This window comes from Pinus tabuliformis, chromosome Q, assembly GCF_031772625.1.
Source record: "Pinus tabuliformis cultivar Carrire ecotype Pingquan chromosome Q, CPIR1, whole genome shotgun sequence".
Taxonomy (NCBI): domain Eukaryota; kingdom Viridiplantae; phylum Streptophyta; class Pinopsida; order Pinales; family Pinaceae; genus Pinus; species Pinus tabuliformis.
In genome coordinates this window covers 668678662-668691358 of record NC_142296.1, presented here as the reverse complement: position 1 = coordinate 668691358, position 12697 = coordinate 668678662, and the positions used below count along the sequence as shown (strand labels likewise).

General features: G+C 35.3%; 1 pseudogene; it reads left to right on the top strand.

The window, feature by feature from the left end:
- LOC149221320 (3-oxo-Delta(4,5)-steroid 5-beta-reductase-like) overlaps positions 1–10508 on the top strand; it is a 72631-nt pseudogene extending 62123 nt beyond the window's left edge.
- Positions 10509–12697: the final 2189 nt, after the last annotated feature.

Sequence of the window (12697 nt, the reverse complement as noted above, 5' to 3'; positions counted from 1 at the left end):
TTAATATGTAATCTATTATAATATGTAATATATTATATTAATTAAATTAATTAATTATATGTAATATTTAATTAATTTAAATATCATTGAGATTAATATTAATTAGTTTTTTTAATTAGATTAATATTGATTAGTTTTTAATTAAGAATGGATTTGTTTATAAATCATTAGTTAGTTAAATTAATAAATAGTTTAGTTTATAATTAGCAATTAAATTAGAATTAATTAAGGACTAATTTAGGATTTAATTTTTAATTCAAATTCTCATTTTTAGCCCAGCAACAGAATTTCCAGATTTACATCAGATTTGACCCATCAACTTTGGAAACTCATAAATTGAGCTCTACTTGGCCAAATGAGGCCCAGGACGGCTCATTGGAAAAAGAAAATCAAGGAGAACATTTTGAAGGAGTTTTCAACAACAGATTTGATCATTTATTGGACCAAAAATCAGGCAGAAGATCAGGCTCCGAATTTTGAAAACAAAATCATTTTTCTGAGTTATTGTTTTCAATTTCATTTGTCCAAAGCCTCTTCTAATTGCAGATCCATTGGTCAATGATATCATTTACCAATCGAACCATTCGAAGCATCAATACAGAGCTTATATTTTGTTTTTAATTATTTATTTAAATAGAATTTGATTGGATTGGATTTAATTGCCAGAAATGATATTTTGATTTCATTTTAATTTATTTTGATTTCTTTTGCAGGAAAACAGTGGAAAAGATATGGAGAAAAGGATTTCAAGCAATAAGAATGCTCCAGCAATTGAAGATCAGAATTAGGAGCAATTAAAATTATATTTGGCAGATTTCTCTTCAACAAACTCTCCTCTCCAAAAATTCCTTCACAAATATTATAAATAACTGATTACAGAATGTAAAAAGGGGCTGCTCTCCTCTGCAATACTAGACTTCTAAAAGCACTATTGTAATTGGAATTTAGAGTTGTAGGAGGGAGGAGTGAAAAATCTCAGATATGGGGATTATTGAGGATTTTCCCTATGTATATTGAATTATGCATGAAGAACAAAGCTTGCACTATTGTGGCTCTAGTTTTGAAGGCAGAAGTTCAAGCAATGTAAAGGGCTGTTGGAGACCAAGAACAGAGAAATGGATGCAATAAATTGGTATTTCTAATACTACTGTTTCAAATATCAGTTTTAATTTTATGGTGATATGAATGTGTCATTTTATTCATGTTTGTGCACTATTGTCAATATGGGTAATTTGTCTCAATCTTGTAATTATGTATCTCTGTTTTTATGGATTAATTTCTCATTTTGGAGTAACTACTTACTCTGAAATCTGTCTTATGAAACTGATTTATTGAATAATAATGTGTTGTGAACTATTTCCACATATCATTATTCAATTATTGGATTTATTGATTTGATAATCAATATCATTTTGTGAACTACTTCCTGAATGTTGTTGGTTTATTATTTCAGTTTTAAGGTCTCAATAGAATGTGTTTTGATAACCATAATATCAGTTAATTGAACTACTTCATTAACTTGGTATTCATTATAAACAAGACATATCTAAATCCCAATACTTTAATTATCTTGCTCTTAGTTGGGTTAGATCTATATCTGCCTAATTAAGATAGGATTTAGATTAGTTTCTTTTGCTTGCATCATAGAATAAGCTTGCATTTAGAGTAAATTCTAAATTCTTTTAAGTCCTCTCCTCAAAGAGGCAAAATTTTAGTTGTGGCTTGGTTGAACCCAAATCAGCTTAAGGGTCATTCTCTTGCCTGATCAGCAAGAAGAAGTGATCTGATGTCCCTGTCTATTGGTAGTTAAAGGTACATTATAAACCAATAGCAATAGGGAGAAGGTAACTGGACCTAGATGAACAGTCGGAGCCACCACACCAAACGGAAAAGGAGCTGCTTTTAAGGTCCGGACCGGGTGGTTATCCCCCAATGTTGTTGCAGCGATTTTCGAGGCATCAACGGGTCACTAGGTCCCAATGTAACATAGATACTTCATATTTGTTGAAAAGTAAAACCCCCACATAGCACTGAATAGATCATTAATGACTACCTAGAGAACTTAGACTAAATTAATCGTGGAAATAAAAATTACAACCAAATTAATCATGAAAGTAAGAACTACAATTGAAAAAAACACACTTGGTAATATACTAGAATTCTTCCTCGCCAAATCCAAAGTTGATGAATAATATGTTAAATCTTTAATGAAACTCATGAAAAATAATAAGCATGTTATCGATATAAGAGTGCATGAACTTGCTTAATGTATATTTGTTAATTGGAGATGATGAATATCTAAATAAAGTTGATGAATAATATGTTAAATATTTGATGAAACTCATGAAAGATAATAAGAATGTTTATCCATATAGGAGTGCACAAACTTTCTTAATGTGTAGTTTACGAGAAATTTTTCCAGCGTAAATCACAAGATATATCATTTGTTTAGGCGTTTCGAACCAACCAGTGTGGTTCATCGTCAGGACAAGTTGAAGAATCAGATCCAACTTTGCATGTTAAATAGTTTGAGCAGAGCCTCCAACAGCTAACTAGATCAACAGTTAAATTTGACTTGGGACCAAGATAAAAAAAATAATAATAATAAATAAATAATAATAATAATGATAATAATAATAATAATTATTATTATTATTTAATAAATTAAATGGAAGTTAGTTTTAATAAGGGACCTTACCTTTAAATAAATATATAAATTATATGTATAAAGTAATTTTAATTTAATTGGTTCTTGAGTTAATAGATAGCTAAAAACATTAACTATTTAATAAATACATAGAAAATATAAATATTAGAAAAAATGTATAATTAACTAGTTATAGAAGTATAACTAACTAATTATAAATATATATATATATATATATATATATATATATATATATATAGATATATATTATATGTATATATATAAATATATTATATGTATATATATAAATATAAATATAAAAAGAATTATAAAATTAGTTGTTAAGTTAATAGTTCTTTAAAAAAAAATTAGAGATGATGAATATATATATATATATATATATATAATTATTTGATTTCCTTATTTCATGTGTAATTGTTATTTGGAGATAATGAATATATATATATATATATATATATATATATATATATCACATATTATTGTAATTTCAATAGATGGCAATAACAATGACTTTTGTTTTTTGGCTTGCCCTAACTACACTGGAACCTATGGCCCTCATTTCCATGTTCAATGGGCTGACCAGACCATTCACTCCAGAAAACCCCGATCCGCCCCTCATTTCCATGTTCAATGGCCTGACCAGAGCGTTCAATCCAGAAAACCCCGATCCGCCCCTCATTTCCATGTTCAATGGGCTGACCAGACCGTTCACTCCAGAAAACCCCGATTTCGAATAGGAAAGAAAGCGGAAGGAGGGGAATTGGGAGGATAACCCGAAAAAAAGGCGGTGGGAATGAAAAAAAAGCCAGTGCTGGAACCTATGGATCTCACTCCCATGTTTGATGTGCTGATCAAAGATCATTCGCACACGAAAACCCCGATTCGCTCCAGAGAACTTCATAGATCATTCGCGGCAGGAAACTCCGATTCGCTCCAGAAAACCTCGATTTCGAATAGGAAAAAAGGGGGAAGGAGGGGAATTAGGAGGATAACCAGAAAAAACGCGGTGGGAACGAAAAAGGGCCAGCGCTGGAACCTATGGATCTCCTCCATCTTCAATATGCTGACCATAGAACATTCGCTCTGGGAAAACCCTGATTTGGAATAGGAAAAAATGTGGAAGGAGGGGACTTGGGAGGATTACCAAAAACAGAAAAGGACGCGATGGGAATGAAAAAGGGCCAGCAATACCAGATCATCGTTAGATTGAAGTTATTGAAGCTATTGGTGGCAGGAGAAAAGGAAAGTGCACGGGTCAGGGAGACAGTGGGATATGTTCCCTTGTTCAGGTATAACTGATTCTATTCTTGAAACAGAACCAGACATTTCAATCGATTTTGTAGACTGCAAGAATGTGTTCTCTCATCAAGATATGTATGATTTTGTTCCAGATAAAAGATGGATTGTCTCAGTAATGATAGTACTGATGTGTTGTTCCCTCTGGTGTTAGGGGTTTTCTTTATTTGTTTCAATTTCTCTCAGTTGGTTTATGAAGGAAATTAATTTAACCAATGTAATTTCCGCTTGCAGGCTGAGCGACATCATAGTGGCAGACCTTACCACCGAAGGAGGAGAACTTGCCAAATTGCCAACCCCTGTCGCTCTAGGTTGGTTTCTGTACCTATTTTGAAAAAAAACTTGTTTTGTTTGCCCTTCCGGGGCCTGTTGGAGTTTGCTAAGCTAGAAGAGGGCTTTCTTCTGCGTTAATCATTATGGGTTCTTTTTCTTTGAGTTTCTGGTACTGTAGCCTTGAGGGCTTTGAAGGAAATGGCCACAACCTTCTTCCATTTGAGTCTTTTTTTCTTTGTTCTTCTTGTCATTGCACTTAATGAGTGACACATCACTTAATAAATGACACATGTCCACTCTGGATTCCTCGATGCTTCCCTCGTTAACCGTATATATATCTGTGTCAATTATAGTGTTTGATATCAATGGCAGCGAAGGAAATGAGAGAAGCTGCTGCCAGTTCATCCACTAAATCTTATTACAAGATTGATGATGTGGAGGAGTTGGTAAAATGTCACCCTCAAGCTCTTCTGGAGAGATAGATCAGACCCAAAGAAGAGATCATGGGATCTGCAACAGTACTGGCAGTCAATATGAATGAATGCTCTGAACGTAGACACATTGATCAGAATTGAGCTGCTAGAACTTAAATAAGAATTGGCTCATGATAAAAATAAAGAGCTAATCCGCCATTAAGTTGACCTCACAAGGGATTTCCTAAAAATAAAGAGCTAAGCAGCCATTAAGTTGACTTCAAAAGGGACTTCTTAAAGTGAATAGATTGATGTCATTTAACATCAAACTTGGGATCAATTCCAGCCATCAAAATCCCATATGCCTGTAGTAAATTCTAATAATTTAACACAGAAGGAATTTTACTTGCGTCAATCTTTCAATAGCCAAGAATACCAGCTACCTTGCAATTTGGTGCAGTTTGAAGCCATATACAAGTGGTACATATATTTGCATAGGTTTGGGTGGCTTCACCGTCGGGTAGATCATTAGATCATTAGAAATAGATGTGGAAAATCAGCTCCATCAATATTGATATGATATTTAGACATTGGGTAATACAAATCTTAAGTTTTAAATCTGATATGAAACTCAGATTCCTTTGTATTAATCTAATTCTTTTCCTTTATATTAATCTGATTTATCAGAAAAAAATATGTATATGGAGTAAAGAGGGCAAACTGCTATTCGGTCTGTACAGTAGAGAGAGCATTTGTATATTACGATTTTTTTGGTCTGTACTGTTATCACAAAACCAGTACTGAGGGCTGCAACTAAGCATGGTCTCATGTAACTATTCCAACCTATCTTTAGACCAAAGATTAGCCTCTTTGATCAGAGAGGGCTCTCTCAAAACTCTTGATAAAATCCTTCACACACTAGATGGCTAACTCTTTATTTACTTATGAAAACATAACTGGTTGGAAACACACCAAAAGATATCTCATTGGGCTATGGAGTCTATAATATCAAGTAGACAAGAAAAACACAGTGATCTCATAGAAATCAAGGCTCTTAGCATTACAAGTCAAACATATTCCACCACACATAGCTTGCTGTATACACAGGAAGTCAGAGCATATAATTATGAATTCTGAGTGATTGCATACAACAAAACCATAAAATAACATAAGGTATAACACATCATCACTTCATTTGACCATGACAATCCTTCGAGAATCTTGAGAAGAGAATAACTCTGTTTTACTATTACTGTCAAAAAAGGTCTTACAGTGGCCCAAAACAACACACTTTTTCTATTAAGTATCCAACCTTTTTTACATCTAAGTTATTCCTATATATAGCCTATCAAAACACTGCTGTACGAGACTCCTCATCAAGCATGAAGGGAGCTCGGGCTTTTGACATAAATGACCTTAACAATAACATAAACAAACTAATTGATTACAAGAGATATGATGCTACGAAAACAGAGGATTCCATCATATTGGCACTTTAAGTCTTCTTCCTTGTATACCCTGCTGTGTCCTTGGAGCTTGCCACCTGTAGTATTGCAATAATAACCATATCCAAACTTAAAACAGATTCAACGTATATACAGCTCCGGAAACTTGATGCATAGATGATTCAACAACCGAAAAGAAAATGAAGCCTATATTCTTGGTTGCTGCCTCCCCTCGGTGTTCATATATTAATGATCCATCTTTAAGCCATTTAAACCTTGGATAGTCCCGTGTAACTGAAGAGAACTCATAACCCAGCCATCCCACAACTGGACAAGTGTATCATTTAACACCTCAGTAGCTCTATCCAAACCCTAAAATTTCGGAGATAAAGTGACTTTTAGGCAAAAGACAAAACTTCGGCTTTTTCTTTGAATATTTACACCTGACCTCCTTTTCAAAATATCTGACTGATCTTCTATAATCTCCATGCTGATATTAAACCATCTCTTTAAATATATGCTGACCTCAGCATTCCAACTCAAGCTTTAAACCTAACCAGTCATCTACAGCAGTTTCGTAGCGCGCTACGAAACTGCTGTAGGTAATCAAAACTAAGATAAGAACCTTAAAGCAACAATAATTTAACACAGTGATTTCTTCAGTCATTCTATATAGGTGTAAAGACATCAAAAAGTCTCAAAAAGCTTTAAAATGTTGACAGCTAAAATATACTAAAATTTGGAAAGCATATTTGTCCTTGAATCATTTAGCTAGTTTGCCTAGCTTCCCTTTCAAACTGTTGACTTCTTTCCTTAACATCTTGTTTTCTGATCTCAGGCTCATGTTCATCTTTCTGACATGTTTGGCTTGTTTGATGGCTGAAACCGTCCAGGTGTACACCTCAGCCACTGCATCTACCTGACTAGCAAAGCTTTTGCTACCTTTCATTACAGCTATGAAACTGTTATTCTGCCTGAAAAATAGCTCTTGGGACAGAGCTCATAGCTTCTCACAGAAAACGTATTTGGAAAAACTAAAGGAGGTTTTTGTGAACCAACCCATTCTTAACAAAAACCTCTTTTGGTTTTTTGAAAAACTACTCCAGTTGCCCAGAATCGAGCCTTGAAAAAGATGTGTGAAACAGGAAATTAAAAACTGCATCTACAGCAGTTTTGTAGCGCAACTTTAATCATTCGATTCTCTCAGCTCGTAACGTATTTGAGGAAACTGAAAGAGGTTTTTCTAGTTCAGTATGTTAGGAATAAAAGCCTCTTTCAATTTTCGAAAATACACTTTCATCTGCTCTAAATACCTCCTGGAAGTTGACAACTTAAAACAGAGAAATATGCCTTGTTTCAATATCATGATGACAGGACCTTGAGTCAATACATGAAGCCTTAATGTAAACATTTGTTACAATATCATCTGCTAGTTCAGTGCCAACAGTCAAAACTCAAGCTTGCTTCACGTTGTCTTGGAGAGAGAAAGCATGTGTGCTTGAAATCATAATCATTGTAATACAATGGTGAACCTTCCAACATGCAGAGAAACTTGGGCATGTCTCAGCAATAGCACGAAGTGATGATGGCACCAAATGGTGGAAAGAAGACCACTCCTACTCAAGCCTAGGAGAAATTGAAGCAAAATCATGTGTCTGAGTTGTGAAGATCTCATTGCCAGCCACTTGAATGAGTCGTTGCAATCGATGCTTGTCTTTCAAAAACCGTTGCCAAAACAGAATTGCACAAAAATTTGCCATAAGAGTCTTTGTATGATATGAAGAACCAACAGATCCATTAGCATCATTATAATAGCTGTCCACATATTTATTGAACAAAGATTGCTGCCCAAATGGCTGTATGATAGGCATTGGTCATGCATCCATCAATAAACCAATTATTTCACCCTCTCTAAGAAACCCACACTGACCAAACTGATGACAAGCATACATGTGGGAGCTTGAGAACATGCCACCTGTAAAATGCATCCACCCCAGAGCTATTTTGCATGACAGTTGCTATGGATTCGAACAAATCCCCAATTTCGTAGCGCAGCCAGTGAAAAATATGGATTATGCGCTACGAAATCACCTAGAAGATGTTGCGCTGCGAAACTGTCTTCAAGCTAGTCTGAGAAATTTAGCATTAGAATTTTTAGTGATAACATGTACAACAGAGAGAGCAGAAGAAATATTGAGTAAAGAGGGCAGACTGCTAGGTATGTACATTAGAGTAGAGAGAGCATTTGCATATTGCGATTTTTTAGATCTGTACAGTAGAGAGAGCATTTGAATATTGCGATTTTTTTTTTCCACATCACATCAATAACAATTCAATTAGTTTTAGTGTTTTTCATTCTCTTTGCATCCAAAAAAGTTTAATTAATTCTTTTTTTCAGAAAATATCAATAAAAATTCGAAGTGATATATGGTCACTGTTAACTATGTGACATCTTCTATTCTCCCTTGGTGTGAACTGTGGTTGTAGCTGATTATCTAGAGCCTTCTTCCATCTGCTTTTAATGGGAATGTAGGCCTTGATTCATACTGGATGGGCCGGTGAACTGTGGTTGTAGCTGATTATCTAGAGCCTTCTTCCATCTGCTTTTAATGGGAATGTACGCCTTGATTCATATTGGATGGGCCATGTTGGTTTCATTGTAATTCAAGAGAATTGAGGCATAATTCAGCAGCTTTGGTTTCATTTTAATTCAAGGGAACTAAGGCATAATTCAACAGCTTTGGTTTCATTGTAATTCAAGGGAATCTGGGCATAATTCAGCAGCTCAAGTTTCAGAATATGGAAATCCTAATAGACATGGAAAAATCAGGGGAAGCTAGTGAACTTGAATCCAATAACATCGAGGCACCTCTGCTGCAGGGGATTACTGAAGACAAGGAGAGGAGGTCAGAGAGCTGCCATAGCACTTGATCTTGGTTGTTCACCAGATACTCCAGTACAATACATTCAATGCGATGTTCTGGATAGAGAACTGACTTTAGAAAAGATTTCACCATTGAAGGATGTAACCCATCTCTTCTGGGTTGTTTGGGTGAGCAGGGAAACAGAGGAGCAGCACTGTGAGGACAATGGAAAAATGTTGAGTAATGTGTTAGATGCACTGCTGCCCAATGCAGAGAATTTACAACACATCTTAGATGCACTGCTGCTCAATGCAGAGAATTTACAGCACATCTGTCTTCAGACTGGGGCAAAACACTACTTGGGTCCATCTGATACAGTGGCCAGGAATCACTCTTTTCAGCCGAAAGAGGCACCTTGTCATGAAGAGCTTCCTAGGTTACCTGTGCCCAATTTTTATTACACTCTGGAGGATATTGTTTTTGAGGCTGCCAAGAAGAAAGAGGGATTAACATGGTCTATTCACCGTCCCTCAATCATATTTGGCTTCTCTCCTTGGAGCTTAATGAATGTTGTATGCACACTCTGTGTTTATGCTGCCATTTGCAAACATGAAGGGCTGCCTTTCAAATACCCAGGAAACACAATTACATGGGAACAGTTTATGGATATATCTGATGCAGATTTGATTGCAGAGCAAGAAATTTGGGCTGCCACAGACCCTTATGCCAAGAACCAGGCTTTTAATTGTAGTAATGGAGATGTGTTTAAATGGAAACACCTGTGGGGAATCATAGCAGAAAAATTTGATCTGGAGCCATTACCATACAAAGGTGAAGGCTTTAGTCTGGCTGAGGCTATGAAAGACAAAGGTCCAGTCTGAGATGCAATTGTCAGAGAAAATAAGCTGTGCCCAACAAAATTTGAGGAAATGGGAAATTGGTGGCTTGCAGATTCGATATTAAATCTTGCCCGGGAATTGGTACATAGCATGAATAAGAATAAAGAGTATGGTTTCTTTGGGTTTCGAAATACAGAAACTTCTCTGGCATATTGGATAGACAAAATGAAGGTATCTCATGTTGTTCCTTAAACTTGATCCATCTTTATGTCTCCAATTAGAACCAAGCAGAGGAATATCATTTAGAGGTTGCTTTTGTGATTCAAAATGGTTATGTTATATTCTGAATCAGTTGGAGGTGTTGATAATATCAGAGCATAGTTGTAGTGCAATGTGTATTTTGTGATGTCCAAGTATAGTTTGTGAAACTAGGTTTTTGAAAATTGCTTGATGTTTGATGATGTGTGATTTTGCAATGGACTCAAATAAAGAGCTGGAACTCCATCCTAGGATTTCCTACAATTTAGTTTTGGTGTTAAAAATGGAGTATCAAAAATCTCAATGTTACAGCATCGGGTGTGTATATCATTCCGATCTTTATAAGTGGTGCATGCTGTAAATATTTAACGACTAAAGCAAGTTCAGGCTGAGGGATTGTGATGTCCCCACCCTATTAATTGGGGCACCAAGTTGCAGTAGCAGTATCATTGAATGCCTGTCACAATATTGTATAACAGCCATTATTATTTTTGGCTGCAGCTCAGCTTATTTTCTCTTTGTATCTTGAAAACGAATTAAATGGAAAAACCATGGTTTTGGTCTTCCTGTTAAACCATATGGTTGATCACCAGCTTCTGTTTTGAATATTATTACTTTTAGTTTTACCATAGAATAAAGCAATCTGGAGGTGGAAATAGTTCTTCGAGTGTCAACAGAAGCCTGAGTTTCTTCCCTGTTTAATGATCCAATGTAGACATTCATGGTACTTCTCTGCAACTTTAATGATGTTGTAGATCAAACCCAGATGATTATGTAAACATAAATTCTGCTTGAGTTCTTTGACTGTAAATAGAAGCCTGAGTTTTTTCCCTATTTTATGATCCAATGTAGACATTCATAGTACTTCTCTGCAACTTTAATGATTTAGTAGATAATACCCAGTTGATTATGCAAATATAAATTCTGATCAAACGCAGGGATAGTTTCACCAATTTCAATCTTTGGATTCTCTACTTTCAAAATATCAACTCAGCCCACTGTTCAAAGATCTTCGCGATGATTCGAAAACTTAGCTTATTGTTCAAGATCTTCAAACATGTTATAGCATGAAATTAAGCCAAAGTGTTGAGGAAGTTAACAAAAAGTTCCCACGACCACTCCCCTACACTCCTATTAAAATTGCAATAATTTCTGAGGTTTAACATTAAAATTGGCTTTTGCTTTTAAAGTGGGTATTGTTTTTTAAAACTTAGTTTTGTTAGGTTTAACATTAAAATTGGATTTTGCTTTTAAGTGGGTATTGGTTTTTAAAACTTACTTTTCGCTATTCACTTTTAAATGCTTTCTCTTTTTATTTTTATAAAAAAAATTGAAGAAATATTTAGATTGACTTTACAAAATTTTGGTTATAATTTTGACCCCAAGGCTAGAACTATCAAAGTCTCTTTGCAAGGGAAGAATCCAGTCCTCTTGACTATGAAATATTTTAGAAAGATGCTCAAGATACCATACATGAATAAGAAACTCAAATTTCCTTAGTAGGCATTTTCCTTGATTCTCAGGGGGGTGGAATCAATGTCATTAGAATAAAGCAATCCGGAGGTGGAAATAGTTCTTCGACTGTCAACAGAAGCCTGAGTTTCTTCCTTGTTTAATGATCCAGAATTACATGGGAACAGTTTATGGATATATCTGATGCAGATTTGATTGCAGAGCAAGAAATTTGGGCTGCCACAGACCCTTATGCCAAGAACCAGGCTTTTAATTGTAGTAATGGAGATGTGTCTAAATGGAAACACCTGTGGGGAATCATAGCAGAAAAATTTGATCTGGAGCCATTACCATACAAAGGTGAAGGCTTTAGTCTGGCTGAGGCTATGAAAGACAAAGGTCCAGTCTGAGATGCAATTGCCAGAGAAAATAAGCTGCGCCCAACAAAATTTGAGGAAATGGGAAATTGGTGGCTTGCTGATTCGATATTAAATATTGCCCTGGGAATTGGTACATAGCATGAATCAGAATAAAGAGTATGGTTTCTTTGGGTTTTGAAATACAGAAACTTCTCTGGCATATTGGATAGACAAAATGAAGGTATTTCATGTTGTTCCTTAAACTTGATCCATCTTTATGTCTCCAATTAGAACCAAGCAGAGGAGTTTCATTTAGAGGTTGCTTTTGTGATTCAGAATGGTTATGCTATATTTCGAATCAGTTGGAGGTGTTGATAATATCAGAGCATAGTTGTAGTGCAATGTGTATTTTGTGATGTCCAAGTATAGTTTGTGAAACTAGGTTTTTGAAAATTGCTTGATGTTTGATGATGTGTGATTTTGCAATGGACTCAAATAAAGAGTTGGAACTCCATCCTAGGATTTCCTACAATTTAGTTTTGGTGTTAAAAATGGAGTATCAACAATATCAATGTTACAGCATCGGGTGTGTATATCATTCCGATCTTTATAAGTGGTGCATGCTGTAAATATTTAACGACTAAAGCAAGTTCAGGCTGAGGGATTGTGATGTCCCCACCCTGTTAATTGGGGCACCAAGTTGCAGTAGCAGTATCATTGAATGCCTGTCACAATATTGTATAACAGCCATTATTAGTTTTGGCTGCAGCTCAACTTATTTACTCTTTGTCTCTTGAAAACGAATTAAATGGAAAAACCATGGTTTTGGT